At 44.5% G+C, this 20355-nt stretch overlaps 1 long non-coding RNA gene across 2 annotated transcripts; it reads right to left on the bottom strand.

Annotated features, from left to right (window-relative positions):
• Positions 1 to 1552: 1552 nt before the first annotated feature.
• Positions 1553 to 20124, bottom strand: LOC308478882. Of its 2 annotated transcripts, none has more exons than XR_013987350.1 (2): positions 19354 to 20124; positions 1553 to 4765 (listed from the first exon to the last, which is right to left on the bottom strand). It is a non-coding gene; the product is annotated as an uncharacterized lncRNA (long non-coding RNA). The 2 variants fall into 2 exon arrangements; XR_013987351.1 differs by having other exon boundaries at positions 1553 to 6088.
• Positions 20125 to 20355: the final 231 nt, after the last annotated feature.

The raw sequence follows: 20355 nt of genomic DNA on the forward strand, positions 1-20355 counted from the left end.
TCTTTTATCTAGATGCTTTTATAGTATGCTTTGAAGCACTCTGTAAATAAAACGTGATATTTATGCTTTTTTGTTTTGTGTTTTGTCTGTACTGTTGTAGTACTTGTAACACTACAGTCATCCCTATAGTAGACTTTTGCTCTTTTTTGCTATTTAATTCATTCATTCATTAACTTTTAGAATGTTTTACTGGGAGAAGTATACTTTTCAGTACAACATATCACGCTTTACAATCCATCATAATATTTCAGCTTAATATAGTGGTCTTTTAAGGCAGGCCATCCCCATTCCCATAGTACAGGTGTGGGATTGAACATGAGTAGTCCACCCAGTGAGACTTAAGTAACATTTGAAGTGGCGACTTCACCACCACCTGGTGGGGTTTTGACTTGCTGTGACTTAGAACCTCTGCAGGGATGGGGGACCAATTAGGATGAACCACCCCAGGAGGTTGATGGATCCAGATGGTTTCCTGGTGCCTCTCAGGGACTTTGCTGTCACCTTGGCAGGTGATTCTGATGAAGCTCTGGTCAATTTCCGGAATGGAGAAATGATTAGGACAGTTCACACAAATCCCAAGCATCCCCTCCCATGGAACAAAGCCAACATGATTTCTCTGATTTTCCGGGGAACTGTGACCAATAAAATGACTGGACTGAAGACTAGAGTGAAGCTGGTGGAAAACTCTGAGCAAACCCAACCAAACATGGGCTAGAGCTCAATTAAAGAATTATTTGATGGTTTTTTGTTGCAAACCACCCTGTGATCTTCGAATAAAGGGTGGTATATAAATTTACCATATTTTTCGCTCTATAAGATGCACCAGACCATAAGACGCACCTAGTTTTTGGAGGAGGAAAACAAGGAAAAAAATATTCTGAATCCCAGAAGCCAGAACAGCAAGAGGGATCACTACACAGTAAAAGCACTGATCCCTCTTGCTATTCTGGCTTCTGGAATAGCTGTGCAGCCTGCTTTCGCTCCATAAGACGCACACACATTTCCCCTTACTTTTTAGCAGGGAAAAAGTGAGTCTTATAGAGCAAAAAATACGGTAATTAGATTAATAATAATATCCCCACCTTTGAGGCTGGTCGATGGCATACTGTGATCCACCTCATAAAACGACAATTTGGACCACTTGATAGCCCTTTGTAAAGAATTTGCACAACTCTTTGCAGACAAAAAATCACTTGGGTTATTTCTGACTTGGATGCCTTTGTTGATAAAGGTCCATTGAGTGTAACTTCATTTCCTGCTTGTTGAGTTGCAATGGAAACCTTTCAGCTTGTAGAACCCTAGAATGTAGACAGGATCCTTGGAGAGGTGAGGCCTACATACCATACGTGTTCTTCACTATTGCCTGTCCAAACCATTTTGTAGAATTTATTGATTGGTTTAAAAGTTTTCCAAGCTGCGTTTCAACACAGCCCTCCCAAGGAACTTCACAATTTTTAAAAATAAAATCACATAAGATCACCTCCCGCTACCACAATAAAATCCAACAATCCTGATTAATGGGCAGCTACAGATAAAATTCAAACGACAGCACTCCAACCAAATGTGGATTTATTGAATTTTTTTATGAAGCCTTGAAGGTTCTTTCTAGAGCCACTCACACATATTTCCCTGGGAAAGGAATTTGTCAGGTGTGGGGCCACCACAGATAAGGCTCTGTGTCCGGTACCCACAAGATTAAGAGGCTGTAATAGGCCATGGGACCATTGTGTCCAGTATTCTGAGATTCTAAATATGAGGTTTATTGACGATGTGGGCACAAGATAATGCAAGATTTGCCACGTTATGATGCAAGCCTATACTAAAAATAATAGTAATTCCCTTTAAACTCAATAGGGTTAGGCTCCCAGTTAAGTATGTTTACATTACAGTTTATGGCACAATATCATGTGAATTTACTTAGAAATAAGTCGCATTGTTTTCAGTTGAACTTACACTAGAAAATACACTTAGGCTTGCCAACATGGTCTAGAAACAAATATGTTTCTGTCTAGTTGAGACTAACACTATCATAATAAATATTCCATTTTTATGCACTGCCAGATCAGGATATGTGGATTGTCAGGTTGAGCTATGTGTAATCACTGTTAAATTATGCAAGTGATAGTAGCTACTCCATCACACCTTTCAAAGAATCTCATAAAAGCATTACATTTAGTTGATTGTACAAGGCATCATTGTATAACATTCCTGCAGCATATCCATTTATAACTACAACCACGTAGCTACTTAAGATAATGGAATTATATATAAAAATGTGTGTTAGGATTCTCATGCATAATTGTTTGGGGTTTTTTTAATGCAGCATCAACATACATGGTGTTACAGAGTAGCATAATCGCATCACTTTCCCAAAATCAAATTCTGTCTTCCCTGCTTTGTGGCATCCAGGGTTGTCTTTGTTTGATATAGTCCCCGAGGAATGTGGATTGGTTCACCTATTTGCCTATTGAACCATTTCTTTGATGACATCAAAGAACCTCTGACACAAGCCAGTTTGGCAGCTTGTGCCACTCTCATATGATCAGGGCTGGGGAATCTGTGACCCTCCAGATGTTGTTGGATTCTATCTCCCATTATCTATTGCCATTGGCCATGCTGCCAATGGGAACAATTTCTGTGTGGCCACAGGTTCCCCACTTCTGGTTTATAGAGCTTTAGCTGTTGCATGGCAGGCAGGAAATCCAAAAGGAGCAATGGCTGGTAGTGTTCATAGAGATATGGTAAAGTCATGGGGACAGTACAACTCTTCATGCCTCTCTTCAAATTTGGACATAAAGCCAGTTGAAATCAATAGGGCTTGATTCCAAGTCAATAGGTTTAGGATCAAGCCTTTAATGTGAAACATAACTTTGTTTCTGTTGGGGGAAGATAATAATATGTGAGCCAGAGCTCAGTCCATAGCAAATCTAATTTGCTTCTTGGTTGCCTTGGTTTTGGAGGTAGGTTGTTGTGCTTTTTTGTTTTGCCCTGGAGTTGCCTCTGTCTCCCAGGGTGGCCAGAAGGAAGTATTTAGTTTTTCTTGTTTATGTCATATAGTGTTGCTGTTTCTTATATATGTATAAAAACCTCCGTTCCATAATTACTTGCTGTGCTGTTGTTCCTTCATGGGTATAATGCAAGTCATGAGACCTGAAATGACTGTATACATACAAAATATGCCCCTTTAGAGAAGCCAAAGAACATAAGAACCATCCCTTCCTTTGGTGGAGTTGTGAATGGGTTTTTCACCTGCTCTCTTAACTCCTCTTCCAGTTATTAAATAACTGGATGGCAGCCACCACATGGATCAGATGAAATTATTATGATTGAAGGTGAAGTGTGTGTGTGTGTGTGTGTGTGTGTGTGTGTGTGTGTGTAAAACTAGGCCTTGGCTTCTTTGGCAAGGACTTTAACACAAGTATTAGAGATAAACAGCCCACCCATCTTTGATGGTGGTATCAGGGCAACATAAAATCATAATATTACATTCTACACACAACATCTCCAGGGGAAATTGTAGGGTTGATTTAACCACACAACCAAAAAAAGAAGAATGGAAGAAATGGGGGGGGGGGAGACAAATAACACAGTTCCTTTCAAGACCATGTTCAATAGAAGGTATTTTCTCTTCCACACAGTCAATAGCGTGGAAACCTGAAATTACAATCACTATTGTTTGTGTTGGATTAAACTCTGCTGAAATCAAGCTTCATTTATACAAAGCGAATAAGCAAGCTAAAGTTGCCATTTGCTGAAACTGTGGTGGGAAGAGGGGAGAATTCGATTTCACAAACTTCACACCAAATGAAGTTGGTTCAATACAAGCTGGAGACCACGGATTTGTCAAGTTCCCCCAGGGCCAACTTCTGGTTTTGCTGTTCTTTGCATGCACAAGCTCCCCACCTCCAATCACTAGCATCTCCAGGTAAAGCTGTCCCCTGCCTAAAATCCTAGACAGCTGCTGCCAGTAGAAAACCCTGAGCTAGACTGAGCAATGGTCGGGCACCTTCCTCTATTCCTAGCCAGTGAATTTTAGAGCAACAGTCGAGGGTGCTGTGGCCATGCAAATGTCTTTGGACTCCAACCTTCATCAGCCCCTGCCAGCCAGGTCAGTGGGCAGGATCCATGGGAGCTCCAGAATTCAACCACATCTGGAGGCCCAGTTTGCAAAGAACCTAAAAAGTCCATCTTTGCATTCTGCGCAAGGGGGAAAAAACTTTTTGAAGGAGATTCCAGGCCCTGGCTGCCTTTCTCTTGTCTGCCCCCTATCCAGTCGCAGTGAAGCCTCACAGTTCCATCCCCCACCAAGAAGCTGAAGATGAGCATCTTGGGGAAGCAGCGACGGGGATTGCTTCGAATAGCGGCGCAGCCCAATTCCAAGCGACTCCGGGAGAGCAGCTGAGCGAGAGTCCTTCCTCCTCGGCCTCCGTTGCTGATTTTTTTCTGGCTCCGGCTGCAGCCGGAGGGCGGAGAGGCTCAGGGTGTCCTGCGGGAAGAGCCCCGTTGCCATGGAGGTTTTTGTGGGTGTGAGTGAAAAGATACAGGGTACCTCTCACGGCCTTTATCCGGGAGGAGAGATGGAGGCGTTCCAATCCTTTCTTCCCTGGAGGGCTGCCGGGGAGGCGAAGCAGGGAAGGCGGAAGGAAGGATGGATGGACAGCCGGAACCGCACTCGGAGCCCTCTTGTCCAAGCAGGACGAAGTGAAGCGCGCACCAGACTGTGCAGGAGACCCGGCCAGGGCAAACCCCAAGAGATCGGAGAATCCTGTGAGCAGGAGGGGAAAGAGAGGAGAGCGAGAATTGTTTTTTCCAGAGCCCCCAGAGGAGCTACTACAATTGACTGGTTCCCCAGCAACACACAGCTCTTTCAAGAGGCTAGTTTTCCGCCGCCTTTCCGAGCGTGCATTATCCTTGAATGTGGAGCTTCGCTTGTAAATCTGTGTGAGTGCGTGATCGTGAGGGAGCAACCACGGTGGAAACCCAAACCCAAGGTTTCAGCCAACTAAGTGCTGTTCAGAGCAGATCCATTTAACATCAGTGGACAGCATCGTGCCCATTGATTTCAGTGTGGGACGCCTCTGAGTGGGATTGGATTGGGTTCAACTCTCAAGTTGCCATCCTATGCCTACTTACCTGAGAGCAGACGCCTCTGAGCACTGGGCGGACAACTCTTAGCATCGCCACGCTTTGCACAACCAGAGGAAGAGTTCGGTGTAACAAGGGAGCCTTGCCTGTTGCAATTTTAATACTGGCTGCCCTTGGTTAAAGGCATTTCTTCATTTCTAGCCTTGCCTTTTAGGTGTGCTGGACCTTTCATTCTGTAATTGTTTGACTCCCACACGATCGAGATTTAGACTAGAATTCAATATACACGCTTACCTGGCAGGAAATGCCACTGAACTCAATAGGATTTAACAGATTGCGCTGTTCCACTGTAAACTCTTCGGGGCAGCGGTTCTTTCTACTCAGTAGCTCATTTCACTTTCGAAAGGACCATGCGCACTGCTAATCTCTCTGGGTGCGCGCAGATATAGACATGGATAGAACGATGCTTTCTGACATTTAAATCCTAGTTCTGGAAGGGACCATTTCCCTCTGCTTCTGTATAAGTCTGTCGGGATGCTTTAGGCATGAGATAATTTTAAATGGGGAGGGGGCAGATTGGCTCCACCTCTCTCTTTCCAACTCGGCATGGTGCGGTGCGCACCTTTGCCCAGGGATCCATCCGGCAGGATGGCAGAAAGAGCGTCTCCCCGTTCCCCTCTGTATAGCCGACTGCCCCTTGGAAAAGCAAGAATGGAAGACAAAACAGATACGAATCGTTTCCTTCAGTAGAATTAGCTTTGGAGTAAGCAGACGCAGGATCGCACCGCACCAAGGCCTGTCAGGAGGCGCTTTTCACTGGCGTGGAAAGGAAGACATGGGGGAAGGGAGGTCTGGCTGGGTTTCTTTTTTAAAAAAGCATATTCTTCTTTATGCTACTGTTCAAAGTTTATGCCAGGTAGTTGTTGTTTTTAAGGTGCCTGCAACATTGCCAGTAAGAACCTGCATCGGGGCCCTTGATATTTGGATAATGTTAGTTCTTTCACTGAGCAGGCGTGATGGCAGAATTTAATATATAGAAAAAGGGGGAAGAAAACAGAAAAATGGGGAGAAAAAGAGAGAGATTAGGTTTTAAGAAAAGGCGCATGCATTATCCCTCCACCCGGTCCGAAAGACCAATCTTAATACTTTGAAGAATTTTCTTTATGTCTGTCTTTCTACCCCCCCCCCCCCCCCCATGCGCGGTTACTTGCGAATAAGCCCCACTGAACTCCGTGGAGCTTCTATTTCCTCCTAAACGTGGGTCGTCGGAGGGAGCCGAGCGCCCTGCTGGCTGCTTGGGTGGGAGATGATGAAGTAATTGCTTGGATCGCCCGGTGAGCCAGCACAAAAAAAAAAAGGAAAGGAAAAAGTGGGAGTGGGGAAAGGAGCCTACAGAAACACAAACGCTTGTCTAAAGAAAGCGACTTTGCATTTTGAGAAGGCCCCAAAGCGTCATTCACAAGATCCGTGCTCCTTCGCCCCAAGGGGACTGGACCTCCCTCGGTCAGGCCAGCGAAAACCCAAACAAAAACCTGTCCTGTTTATTTATCTGATAAACGGCAGGGAATCGAATTGAAGCCACAGGCAAAATCCGCCTGAGTCCTCTGTTGTGGCCTGGCTAGGGGTCCCGCTTCACGCCCATTCCAGCCCTCACTTTCTCTCTGGCTACCGTTACTTCACAGCTATATGTTTACCTGGAAATTAAACCGATTACTCTTCTCCATCCCCCTCCCTCTGAATAAAATTTTGACGTGTCTTCTCTTTACCAACTTCTCTTTCCTCCAGTAAAACAGAATTCAGTAAACTAGTATGCATACTGCATTTCATTAACCAACTTCACTGCAAATAAATACTGGTTACGACACGTAATAACATAAGACAATAATATATTGTTAGTATGTCAAAAGGCACATTATACCAATAGGGTAATAAGGCATGCATGCAACAAATCCTTCCACCTTTCTTCTTTTGAAACGGAAAATTAAATAGGAATTCCCCTGGGCACATGTTCCCAAGTAAGACACATCAGTTGTGAAATGTTGTTTTCTGTAGAATGGAACATGAATTTTGGTTTATGCTTAGGAAATTGGCAGCCATCTTTACTTTGTAAAATGACGCCTCAGGAAGAAGCCTGTCAGATCAGACCAAAGACCCATCTAGTCCAGTGTTCTCCTATCACAGGGGCCAGCCAGATGTCTATGGGACACTCCACAAGCAGAGCCTGAGTCCAATAGCCCCCTTCCTTCCTGCTGTTTCCGCCAACCAGAGAATTCATAAGCATACTGCCTCCAACAATGGAGATAAAACATAGCCATCATGGATAGAATCTGCCAAGAACTATATCCTCCATTAATCTGTCTATAACAGGGTTTCCCAGACTTAGGTCTCCAGCTCCCAACATTCCTAACCACTGGTCCTGATAGCTAGGGATGGTGGGATTTGTAGTCCAACAGCAGCTGGAGACCCAAGTTTGGGAAACCCAGGTCTATATGAACATGGAGCTACCCTATGGAGCTGTCATCTATATACCCTATCACACACATAGGAGAGTAGAGAGTGTTCTGATTACAGTGGTACCTTGGGTTGCATATGCTTCAGGTTACAGACGCTTCAGGTTACAGACTCTGCTAACCCAGAAATAGTACCTCGGGTTAAGAACTTTGCTTCAGGATGAGAACAGAAATCATGCTCCTGTGGCGCGGCAGCAACGGGATGCCCCATTAGCTAAAGTGGTGCTTCAGGTTAAGAACAGTTTCAGGTTAAGAACGGACCTCCGGAACGAATTAAGTTCTTAACCCGAGGTACCACTGTACTTGAATATTTTTTGGGAGGAAGGCTCACTCTGCATGCTTAGATGCTTTTTAGTTCTTGCTAAATTTAATATTGAACATCCCCTAATAAGTGTGTTTAGAACTGTAGCTGTAATAGAGCAAGTAGTATTAAAAATGCTGAAAGCAAGCTTAAAAAGAGAAAGTGGAATGGAGTCCCTAAGATGATTAGATGGTACTAGTATGCCTCCAACTCTGGCAACCAAGCTTGTGCCAAATGTATTGCTCTGCTTACCTTTGGACCACATCAGTGAGGCTGAGAGGGGGGTCTTGTTGTCTGGGCAGCCCAGGGCCTTCATGCACAATGCCCAGGCTTGTGCCTTGGGGAGGTCACTTTGGCGCTGCTAACACAGTGGTTTGACTTCACTCGCCCGCCCCCCCCCCGAGGCACACTCCATTGTGTCTTGAGACACAGACGAATGCCAACATACAACATACATCTTAACACACTTCCTGATTAGGAAATCCTACTGAAGACAGCAAAGCTTGCTTCTGAGTAATTGTGCCCAGACTTGTGCTGTTAGTCCCTTCATCAGAATCTAGCATAACCAAGGCATGGAACCAATTTAGAAAGCTGTTAACTGTCCAGACTAATGTGAACTTGAGAAAGCGGTACTGACTGTTATTTCAAACAAATGAGCAGGATGTTTTAAAGAGGAACTAACTAGCATTGTTGGAGATATGAGATTATGCAATTTGATGTGAGCTAATGAACATTTTAACAAGATGGTGGAACAAAGTTCCAAAAGGAAGTAAACAAACAATATCAGTATTATCTAGGCCTGGGTAGGCAAGTTGCAAAATGAAAGAGCCCAAAATGCACACAGATGCACAAAATTTCCCAACCTTTGAAATTATTCAGCTTCCCATGTATGGTGAAGAGGGGTGTGTGGAAGTATCCCTGCACAGCTTTGCAGTGCTGGGGGAATCCCAGCTCTCCGTTGCATTTCATACCATAGAGTATACTTCCTCTGGGTAAGTCAATATGAATCCTTTCTGTATCAGGTAGCAGCCATTGTCTTCCTTTCAGCTGGGTGGCAAATCGGTGATGAAAGGGGAGGAATGAAATCTACACTGGGAGGTTCAATTTTCCTTTTTTCTTCTTTGAGATGTGGCAGACACTAGAAAGTACACAGAGGGACAACATTCTGGCATCCCAACTTGATAAACTTTTCCTGTGTCTCAAATCCTCTTATTCACTTTACCTGATTGTGGCTCAGTTGCTCACACAGCCTGATGTAGGCATGGATAGTGGCTCCCATCAATGAAGTTCAGCATGGATATTTGAAACCTGTCCTCTGAGAATAGTTCCCTCCCCCAGTGAGGACAGAACAACAGCAACATTTTGTATGCAACACTTTGTTGCATTTTTGTACTTTTTAGTAGTTAGTACTAAATTAATTCAGTACTAACTGATGAATTTATTGTGCATTTTTGTCATATTGGTGCTAATTTAGTTTTGTTGTGTGCTGCTTAGCTATGTTTTAAATATATTAAGGGTATAGAAATTGTCTTAACTAATTAAATAAATGATTTCATGGAGGGGAAAATCATCACACAGGCCACATGGAACTCTGTAGCCATACCAGTGATGCCACTGTTATTGGGTTAGGCAACAAATGCTGTTCAAATTTTAAGTGCCATTAGTGGCATAACTCCAGTGGTCAAGAAATTCCAAGCTACTCTTTTCCTTTGCTGCTGCTGGGGCTATTGAGTTACCCACTGTCAAGTGCGGCTGGAACTGCTAGCAGCTTCCCTGCATGGTGAATCACTGAGCTGCAGGTGGCAGCCTGTCAGTGACATACGTATCTTCAGGACTGAACTGACTCTGCCAACCCATGGGAGAGGAATAATTGGTGCTCTTCTGTGCTGGAATAAAGGGTTCTCTTCCAGCTGTACCTTGCATGAAAATATGGACTACCTGATTTCATGCATGGTCTTTGCTGTCTTATTATTTTGTAGAAAGACAGGATAAAAATTATTCACAATGTGGCACAATGTGCAACATCACCTCTCTCATATGCAAGTATCCTTTGACCATGCTGTGTCCCTAGCCTCAATACTCTACACCAGCACAAGCAAACTTCCAAATTCCCATTCCTGATTATTAGCAGGGCCATCCACATCATTAGGTGGGGTGAGGATACTGGGGGGTGGGGAACTGCCAACAAAACCTTGGAGGACATAAGTGCATTGTCAAACATTCTGCCCTACACCCCCTAAGCTTGCCTGCTGCCTCAAATGCAATGAAGGCATTCAGTGCTGAAGTAAGATTCAACTGCCAGTTGCTTCTATATGTGGAATTTTGGAAAGTGGTGCCACCTTGGTTTTAGGCACCAAAACATATTGGACTGGGCCTGAGTGTCAGGCCTCTGTGGCTGAAGCAGCTTCAAGATTTGGTGTAGCTGTAATAGGCCTTGGCCAGTCTGGATTTTACTACATTTTACTATACTGGTTGCTGCAAGACAGAGTGTACATCCCAAACTCAGAGTGCATGACAATAGTTAGAATAGGAACACCACCTCTGTGGAGTGTAGGGCAGTCCAAAGTTAACCAACTCACTTCAGTTCCCCATTCACATTAACTACATTGATATCAGCAGCAGCAGCAGCAATATTCTCATCCTGCATTTCTTCCAAGGAGCTGAAGGTGGTGTACACTGTTTTCCTCTCCTGCATTTTACCCTCACAACAACCCTATGAGGTAAATTAGACTGAGAGACAGTGAGTGGCCCAAGATCACCCAGTCAAGTTTATGACTGAGTGGGAATTTGACCCCTAGTTTCCCAGGTCCCAGGCCAGCATTCTAACCCTGGAATAGGCCCTCCAGATGTTTTGGACTACAACTCCCATCAGCACCAGCAAGCACAACCAAACGGTTAGGCCCGATTTCAGTCACACCACATTTCTTACCTGAGCCAACCACTACATCACAGTGACTTTCTAACTACACAATGCTTCGAGCCAATTTGTAATGAATCAAAACAGTCTGAGATTATTAGTGTGGTGGCAGGGAAATAAAACACACCTAGACTACTGCTAGTAAGACTCTGGTTGTGTACCATACATTTAAAGCACATTTAAGTTCCTGGGAACTGTAGTTTACAGAGCAACAATTCCCAGCATCCTTAACAAATGACATTTGCTGCCTCATAGGTAGCCTGGTTTGTCAGTTCTTAATGCCTGTCCATTATTACAACTCTTGTTTCCCAAAACTCATTTTATCCAACTCCAGTAGAGTAGCCAGGTTAAAAATAATTTAAATAAAGATGACAGGAATCTTCTGCTTGAATAGTTGTCCAGAAGAGGGAATTCTTTCAAGAGACTCAACTCCCCACTACTACTAAGGACGCAGGAGACCTGTTTTCCTTTTCATCTATCCTAAATTGCAGGTTCAGGGCTGTATCCATCTCTCAATTGGCTAAAGCCCCAGAGTTCTCTTCATTCTCTGGTGTGGTGTTTTTCCACTGCCTGCTTCATTGAATCATTGTAAGCTAATCCCCACCCCACACATAGACATATACCTTTGCCAGGAGAAGTATCATTTGGGCCCATCCATCAAATATGGTTTAGTTTAGACAATGGCTACATTCCTGTCTTTTCATATGTTAACTTATTACACAACTTGGTTGACAGGAGAAATTTATCTGGCATAGGGATGACAAATTTAATCTGCCCTGAAGAACTGGGGGTGAGTTCCTGGCATATTTGGGTTGAAGGAAATGGGAAATCTAGACACCCCATAGTGTGCTCACAAAAGGGGGCCAAACAAGTTGTCATTGCCAGTATGTATACATACACACAAATACACAGCAAACACATCTTCATCACTCACCACCCCCGCCCCCCATACCACTGATTAACAAATATTTTTATATAAGCAATGTGCCTTTCGTGTTGTTAACATTTTGCTTTTTATACAATTATTTTTGCTGGTGAAAAATAACTTTAAAAAGTCATGACGTAATGTGAAAACTTTGAAAGTCACTCTGCAATTTGGGAAGAATAAATACGGTTGCCCCAGTAAACAATCTGGTGAAAGTTCATCAGCCGCAATTCTATAAACTCAATGGGATGTATGATGGAGTCTTATGTACACATACCTACCAGCTGAAATGAGTAGGACTGATTCTGAGTAAATACACGTAGGGCTGTGATTTAAGCACACTAATTTAATCTGGATTGGGTGCTTTATGCAGATATACTTCTCTCCTTCACCTGTTTCCTTTCCATCATTTTTCTTGAGCTTGCAATTACATAGATTAGTACCAATTAGAAGGGTGGCTTGACTCTGTAAGGCAGGGAGGCTGTGGTTGCTCAGTGGTAAGTGAAAATTTGCCTGCGTATCCTTAAAGAATCTATATTATTATTTTATCTATTATGGGATAGAACCTATGACACTACAGACTGCTTTCAAATCTGAGCACCACCTGCTCCCTCCAGCAAATCTAGACTCAGGGCACTTCCACACAGCAGTTTATTATGGACTCTGTAGTGCTCATGCATGCAAGCATTCCCCCCGCCCCCAGCATCCGCATGAAGACATCCTCATCCAACTGCCACCCCATATTTTCTTCCCTGCTACACATTGCTACCACCCTTTAATCCAGAATTTCTGTTAGGGGGGTGGGTAGTTAACCTTATCAGTCCCCCCCCCATCCCCAGAAAAGGTAAATCTAGAATAAATGGGGAGGAATATATAAGGTGGTATTTTAATGAGGGCAACATCATGTGGCTTCTGCACAAAACCTGCATGCATGATCAGCCCTGAGTCCGCAATAAACTGCCATGTGGAAGCATAATCCTGGTTTGCCACAAGTTCAGCTAAATGGCAATGCATGTTTATACCTTGCTCTAAATCTAGGCCCCAGTCCTACCTGTCATTTGCTTTTACGTGACATTTATACGACATTACTTTTATAAGACTCTCGTGCACATCTCAGCACCAACACAGCATCATTTGCACACAATTTGTTCTCCTAGCAGAGATTATTATGATGCTCCAGCAAGGAGAAAGTGGTACCAACAGCTAAGGTGGGAGAATCCCACATCTTTTGCTTTCATCCTATGGTACAGATTTGAGGACATTCACAGTTGCAATCGTATGTATGTTTACTTAGTCCTAAGCTACAATCATAAACACATTTAATAGGGAGTAAATTCTACTTCAGAATAAATATGCATTGCTTTGCACGGTTACTACTTTTGCAACAGAATTGTGGGTTTCATGTTGGACACAACAGGGAAATACTGCAGTCTAATTACACAGGCAATGGGATTTAGGGAGTTTATTTCAGAAATCCCTAATTTGTTCAGTTAGGCATTTTGAAAGAGACCGTTTTATTTTGTCTTTGTTATCACTTATTTGCATCACAGGCAGCCCAATTGTCGGCACATAACAGCTAAGCTGCAACCTTATACACAATTACCTGGGAGTAAGTTTCTTCACTGAATTGACTTTTGAGTTGATACATACAGGATTGTGCCATTAGTATGTATAGATTGGAATTCAGTGGAAATCCCAGTGAATTCAGTGGAATTCCCTGCTGAATATAAACTTGCAAATGATGGGATTGTATATTTTACATTGGACTGTAAGACCGAAGTGAATTCCATTGCAATTAAAGGAGTGCCAAATAAAGCTTATATTTAGGAAAGGAGTGGTTTTTATTGATCAGTAAAGTGGTCATGCTGAGTTAAGCACTACTCTATTATAGTGCAAATGTTGTGAACCAATCTTCCTAGAAACTAATCTGAATAAAGGTTAAACAAAAACCTATCCTTTGCTTCAGTCTCTGGAGACTTTCCTTCAGTCTCTTAGAGAAGCACAAAGAGAGAATGTAAACAAATATTTTAAAACCTCCAAACACTGGGTATTGCACGAGGATCCGGTGGAAAGCGAAAGTACTGTTACTTTCTGCCTATCTATATCCAACCCATCATTTGACTATTTAGAATAAAGTCCCCCAATTAAACGACTCCTGCACACGATTCGAAGGAATACCATTAGCTCCTGCTCATTTTAATGCCAGATTTTTCATGGGGGGGGGGGGTCAATTCCATGGAATTTACTTCTGAAAAGACATGCACTACTACTACAGTCCTATGTAATCCGCCTCGAAAGCACGCCCTGCTGGACTCAGGAGGCCTTTCCTCCCAAAACAACAACAAATATCCAAGTGGAAGATTCACTGAGGCACGAAGTTTCACCGACAAAGAGAATTTACGCCTGTAGGTAACGGGGTGCAGAGAACCCAGCCTATGAGCTGGGCTAGGAAACACACAACCAAAAGCCCAACCTGCGTTTACATGAGCTTCAAAACACGAACATTAGTAGCAGTTGCCGCGCTGTGATTTCAGTGGCACCTCTAACGCTGCTTAGGATCGGGCTGCGCAGGGCAGCTAAAGACTTGGTTCTTAGTCCTTAGTTAAACGATGTTAGGGAGTCGTATTGGTTGACAATTTCAGCGGTGTTTGCAACTGACTCGACCGAAGACGTTATACACAAAAAAAGGTATACTTTTGGCCTTTATTGTAAAAGGGAGGGAAAAGCTGCAGTCAGACCAAAATATAATGGGGTGGAATATTGCATCCCCGCCCCAACACCCGTTCCGATAAGCACTGCCTGCTGCATTTTGGAAGATTTGAGCTAGTCACCAAAACAATATGCAAAAATATTCCACCCAAATTATTCAGTATTCTTTCCTCTTTCTTCAGCATTCAGAATTATTGCTGAAAGCCATTATAAAGACCCACGTTATATGAAAATGCGCGCACAACCCACGCACTTTCGCACTTCCCAACAATAGGAAAATTCTCCTTTTCCCCCCTTCCTTTATCTTCTTCCCTCGTCTTTTGTTGTTGTTGTTGTTGTTTACACTTGATATAGAATTTCAAAAATGGTGGCGGGAGGTATAAAAAGATGGCATCTTAAATTGTCCAATTCAGAATCAGGACAACGGAGATGTATTTCAGTCGACTTTTAAAATAAACTGACCCCAACTCAAAAGCACAAACCATAAGAGTCTGCAAAGTTCCCTACATAATTTCTTAGGACTATCAACAATGTGTTCGCACGCGCGCGCAGCAACAATATGCAGTTAGCATTCCTCGAGTGAGCAGCGTTTTCCTTGTCAACCAACTGTAACTGATAAGCTTTCATCAGATTTCTCTCTCCCACTCCAGTTTTTACAGGGGACAGCGGCAAACGCCTGGAATTGAGCTACGGTTTAAAGCTCGCTCGCTCGGGCGTATAGTTGCTCTGAATTATTATTTTTTCAAGTAAATGTTTACCAGTGGCCATCAGATTCACTATTAGCCACATGATTTCTAGATGCATTGGGTTCTGAATATCGCTTTGGGGAGAAAGTAGAAGATTTCGCTAGATTTTGGCATTATTTTCCCTTCCTCGAAATGTATTTGACAAAAGTATGGAATAATTTTGGGCACTAGCCAGTTTAAAGACCACGCTCCATCTCTCTCCTTTGGACCTGATATACTTTGACCACTGTAATCCGAATCTATTGACGCAAGCTTATTTTTATTTATTTTTATTGTTTATTATTAACGAATACGTTCAAGACTTTTTGTGTGTTTGTTTTAATGTTGGTTTTATTTCTGTAGGGAGGCGGACCGTGGCACGCCATTGCTTTTCCAAATTCTCCCCACGTTGCCGAACGATTTTAGGAGGGCGTTGGAGAATAAGAAATACCCACAAGAATACATCTTGCGCCATGTGAAAAACGAAGCACAGTGAAAAGAAGAAGAAAACAAAACTTTTGTTTGGAAATCTCGGGGCAGGCTTTCCAACGCCGCTTTCCAGATCCCATCGGGTTTTCAACACGTTCGGCAATGTGGTTTTCGACCTTAGAAGGTCGTCCTGTCATCTTCCTGCAGGCTTTCCCTCCGCATTTAGGTAGGAACCAGGATAGAAATGCACTTTAAACCCCTCCATCTTTTTTTCTTTTTTGCCTTACCACTTCTTTGGGAACAAACTCCACTGCACACAATGAGATCTACATCAGAGTAAACCGGTAAAGGATGAGAAGGCAAAAGCACACTACAGCAATGCCATCCGGGCATGCTTTAAATGTTCTAGGTTGTTGCTTTGAACGCTGTTTTCCAAATTCTGGCACAAAATCCACAGCAATCATCCTAATGAATGGGAAGAATTCAGGAAAGGTTTGCCGCAGTCAGAAATTTCTTGCAGATTCCAATATCTTCTCATACTACTTGAATCTTGTCACTGATTTCCCTAGGATTTAAGGTTGCAACTTTTGGCTGAAAGATCTTCCGCTTACTTTAGATTTTGCAACTTTCCCCACACTCCTGCTGGGACACCCCCCGCCCCTTGCAACCAGATTTTGTCGTTGTTGTTGTTGTATAAATCGTGGACTGATCGGGTGCTAAAAGCAGGCTTCGCAACCTTTTGCAGACGTTCCTTATCATTTGCAGATAAGAAAGGGCAATCCGAGGACAGAGAGGAGGAGAAACCCCGAGGAAAAAATGAACCGAGTTGTTTTAACCTCTCTCGGCAGCACCCCTCAAATCTCCTTAAACCTTTACCGCTTGCTAATATGTCTTCAACGACTCAAGAAATTAAGGAGACCTTGTTGGGAATTGTTGGCCGTTTCTGAAATGATTGAAGGAAGTCTTGGGGAGAGTCAGATAAAGCAGAATTGTTTGCAGTGGCGTTCCACGGACTGACTTACGTCCACGTAGGTGTTTTGGGGATCGATGCTTTGCATACATACTTACAAGCAATCACCACAGAATCGGAGTCAGTGGGCAGAGCGGACTGCAGGGTAGTCATAGCAGGTGGCGAGCATAAGGATTGCTACAGATAAAAGACACACATTTCTGCATCTGGTGGCAGCACCAAAGCTTTTCCCAACACAAGGAAACCAGACTACAACGCTAGGCACCTACAGGGTTAACGGTGCCCCCAGAAATGCCCGCGGTGGGTGGGAGGGGAGAGAAAGCAGCCCAAGGCGGAGTCCTAAAATTAAAGCACGATTCTTCTCTAAGCAGCTTAAATGCAGGCTTCCTGGTGTCCAAATTATTTTCCCTTGATTCTATCTCATTTCCGATCTCGCCGTCCCGCACCAGTCATTAGTCCTTTCTCGACAGATTAAAGAAGTCTGAGACCTCCCAGGGAAACTGGGAGGCTCCTGCCAGGGCTGTAATTGCTTGCACCTTTCAGGTGAAGGCCCCAAACACGTGTTTCTCCTCTGCTGGGCGATGGGCAAAAGAAGATCCAGGCGATAGAATCGTAGAGTTGGAAGGTAACCCGAGGATCATCTAATCCAACCCCCTGAGTGAGTTAGTTAAAGTGCCTTAACAAACAAACAAACAAATCAATCCCCATTCTTTTGCTGAGTTTCAAGGCCAATGTTTTGGCTATACACTGCGAGTATGGTACACTAGGATGCCAATATAAGAGGAAGGTTATTGGGTTATTGCAAATCAGCCTCCAAACCAAGTATGGAGTTATCTCAATCCGATCCCAAGACACACTCAAAAAGTTTGTGGCTTACAGTGGAGGAGGGCAACGGCAATATCACCAACATTGCTCAGTTGTGTGTGTGAGGATTTTGCATCCCCTTGTTTAAGGGTAACTGTCTCATATAGACACATTTCTCATTCAGACACAAAGGAGAAGACCTATTAGCCTGCTTTTCGTGGTGTTAAATGCCACCCCCCCCCCCTTGGCCCTCCTCCGGAAGTGCCGATACGACTTCCGCGATGGGTGGAGAGGGCTGCATGGCCAATACTGCTGGGAAGGAGCGGGTGAATCAGAGCTTTGGCGGTCCTCCCATCGCTTCGCGTTCGAGCCATGGCAGGAGGCTAATAATAGCCTCAAAAACAAGAGCAGCCCCACAAAGAGGGTGATTTAATGGAAGAAATATGGAAACGATGGAAGATGATGAACCGGCAGCGAGTCTTGGGAGTGAAAAGAGATACAGCAGATAAATAAAAGTCCGAATGAATGCAAACTGCGCATTTTGTAATAAAGAGCAAGCTATCTTCCAGCATATTTTCTTTCAGTTTCCTAAATGGAAAGCAAGGACGTCGCATAAACGATGGTGATGATCCACTGAATCACCTGCAATAACCTCTTCCCTATCCAGGTTACTGGGGCATTTTTAACTCCCCCACCCTCGTCCTGCAATATGTCGGGAAAGATCGCGGAATCTGGGTTTTTGGGGGCTTGACCAAGCGAGGCTGGCAAATGACAGCCCACATTTGGGGCAGATGTTTTCTATAGGATGCCGAGCTAATTACAACAGCAAGCTGAGCCATTTGCCCCGTCCTGAGATCATCCCTCCAAACGCGTCTAGGCTCTTGTCGCCTGGAATGTTGAGAGCCACGGTTCGCTGCGCTCCGCGGATTTTCCCGCCGGCGCGCGACTTGCTTGGATCAGCCGCTCTAGCTAGCGCCAGTGGCTGTAGCCTCGGGATTCCAGAAAAGCACACTCACCTTCCTAGGGAGGCTTGTCTCCAAATTTAACGTCTCATTAACTTCTGAGAGGCATCCAAGCCCGGGGGAAGTGGGGTGGTCCTCGTCCAAAGTTGGGTCTCTCTGCATTTGCTCTCTATTTCGCGGCTATGGGGTTGCGATCCTAGGCACGCTTGCTGTGGAATAAAAGCTCCAATAGACTCCGTGGCAGTTAACTCGCGAGCAGCACTGTCTGCACCTCTGCGGCCCTCCCGGGTATCTATTTTATGAGCCCGGTTAGAAGAAAGACACGCGGCAAAAAAAGAGAGAAGAAAATAAATCTACAAACAACCACCAGCTCCATCCATGAGGTCATAGCGAGGAGAGATTTTCAGATGGGGAAGAGGAGGAGAGAGGCGATTTAGGATTGTACAGAATCTGCGGTTGTTTGTGGTCTGGAAAGGAATGATGCTCTGGCTAAAGTCGCGGCCACGGGAGGGAGCGAGCCCTTCTAGCCTTTACTGGTGAACAAACGTGCACAGGATCAAGGTGTAGCTCGCCGATCCTACAAAAGCGTTTGCTTGGGACAAGCAGCCCAACCTGCTGTCAAATTAAGATGATCAGGATCTAAACCAGAGGCTGTAACTACAGAATCGGCCCCACTGTATCCGCTGAGACTTACTTTTGAAATAAGGATGAGATGTGATAGAATTCTCTGCACGCGTAACTAGAAGTAAATTTGACTAAAGGTTATAAGGACTTCTCCCTACTCAAGATGAAGCTCGTAAAGACCTGTCATATTTATTATGCTCTCCAAGCCTTTGTGGACTTAAATCCACTCCATCAGATCATGCATGTTTGGGTGCTCATTTTATTTCCCTCTGACCTCGCGAATAGGACTGGCAAGTCTGAAGTAAAACTTGCTGAAAGAACACCCAGACATTCAGACACTACGTTGGAAAAATCCGAATCCCGGTCTCCGGAATATAAATGTGGTAACTCACCTCAGCGACGGAGAAATCTGGTTTTAGCTTTCGATCCCCGAATCGCTGGCCGTTCCCCTTGCGGCTAGGGAGAAAAGAGAAGAGAGGTGGTGTTGTTGTTTTTAAAAAAGATGAATGACACATGGGGGGGGGGGGACTTGCCTTCGACGCTTTCCGAGAAACAGTCAACGCGAAGCCACCGGATAGTCGCCCCCTGCTTTGACAGAAACTGGCTCGCTTGGCGTAAGGTGCAGCGGTCCTTTGGGACATCGCGGCCCTTGTTGGGATCTGCTTCGCCCTGTCAAGAAAACGTCGCGCCTCTAGCTAAGAGAGATAAACCGAATTTAGCAAGCAGGGAGCGTCCGGGGCAGTCTCCCACTCCACGACCGCCGACCTCCCACCCCGCCAGCGCAAGACTTTATAAGTTAGTTAGCTTTCCCCGCGATCTGATTCTTTTCTCCCTTCCCCAATCGGAGTTTGGGGTTCCTCAGATGTTCTACCGCTTCCCCTTAATGGCAGAGGCGTTTATCACAGTGATAAAGAACCGTCTGAGGCCAACGCAGTTCCTCTCTCTCTCTACTCCAGGTTTATGCAATGTCTGCTGCTGCGATTATGGATGGTGGAAGCCACGCGATTGCCTGTTGCGCCCTCCACCTTGGCTTGGGTTCCCCGGACATAGAAAGCGCAAGGTTTGGCAAGGAGGAGGGGAGAAAGCAGGGTGGGTGGGTGGGTGCGTGGGTGAGAGAGAGAGAGAGAGGTGAAGTGACTAATCCAAAGTTAGCATACTCCTGTGCTTCTCTCCCCCCCCCCCGACACACACTTCTCCATATATATATATATATATATTTAAAAAAAACCCGCTCCCTGGAGCGCGCTTGCTTGTAGCGATAAAGATCTGAACATGTACAGAAGGCGGGTTTTACACGAGGAGGTGAGGCTCCAGCAGCCAGCCAAGAGGCTTTTGCGGGAAGAGGTTCCACCCACTTGAAAACAAAACTTTCCCCCCCTCCAGGGTCTGACATC

The sequence above is a fragment of the Podarcis pityusensis genome, assembly GCF_964106645.2.
Source record: "Podarcis pityusensis genome assembly, chromosome: 6".
Lineage (NCBI taxonomy): Eukaryota > Metazoa > Chordata > Lepidosauria > Squamata > Lacertidae > Podarcis > Podarcis pityusensis.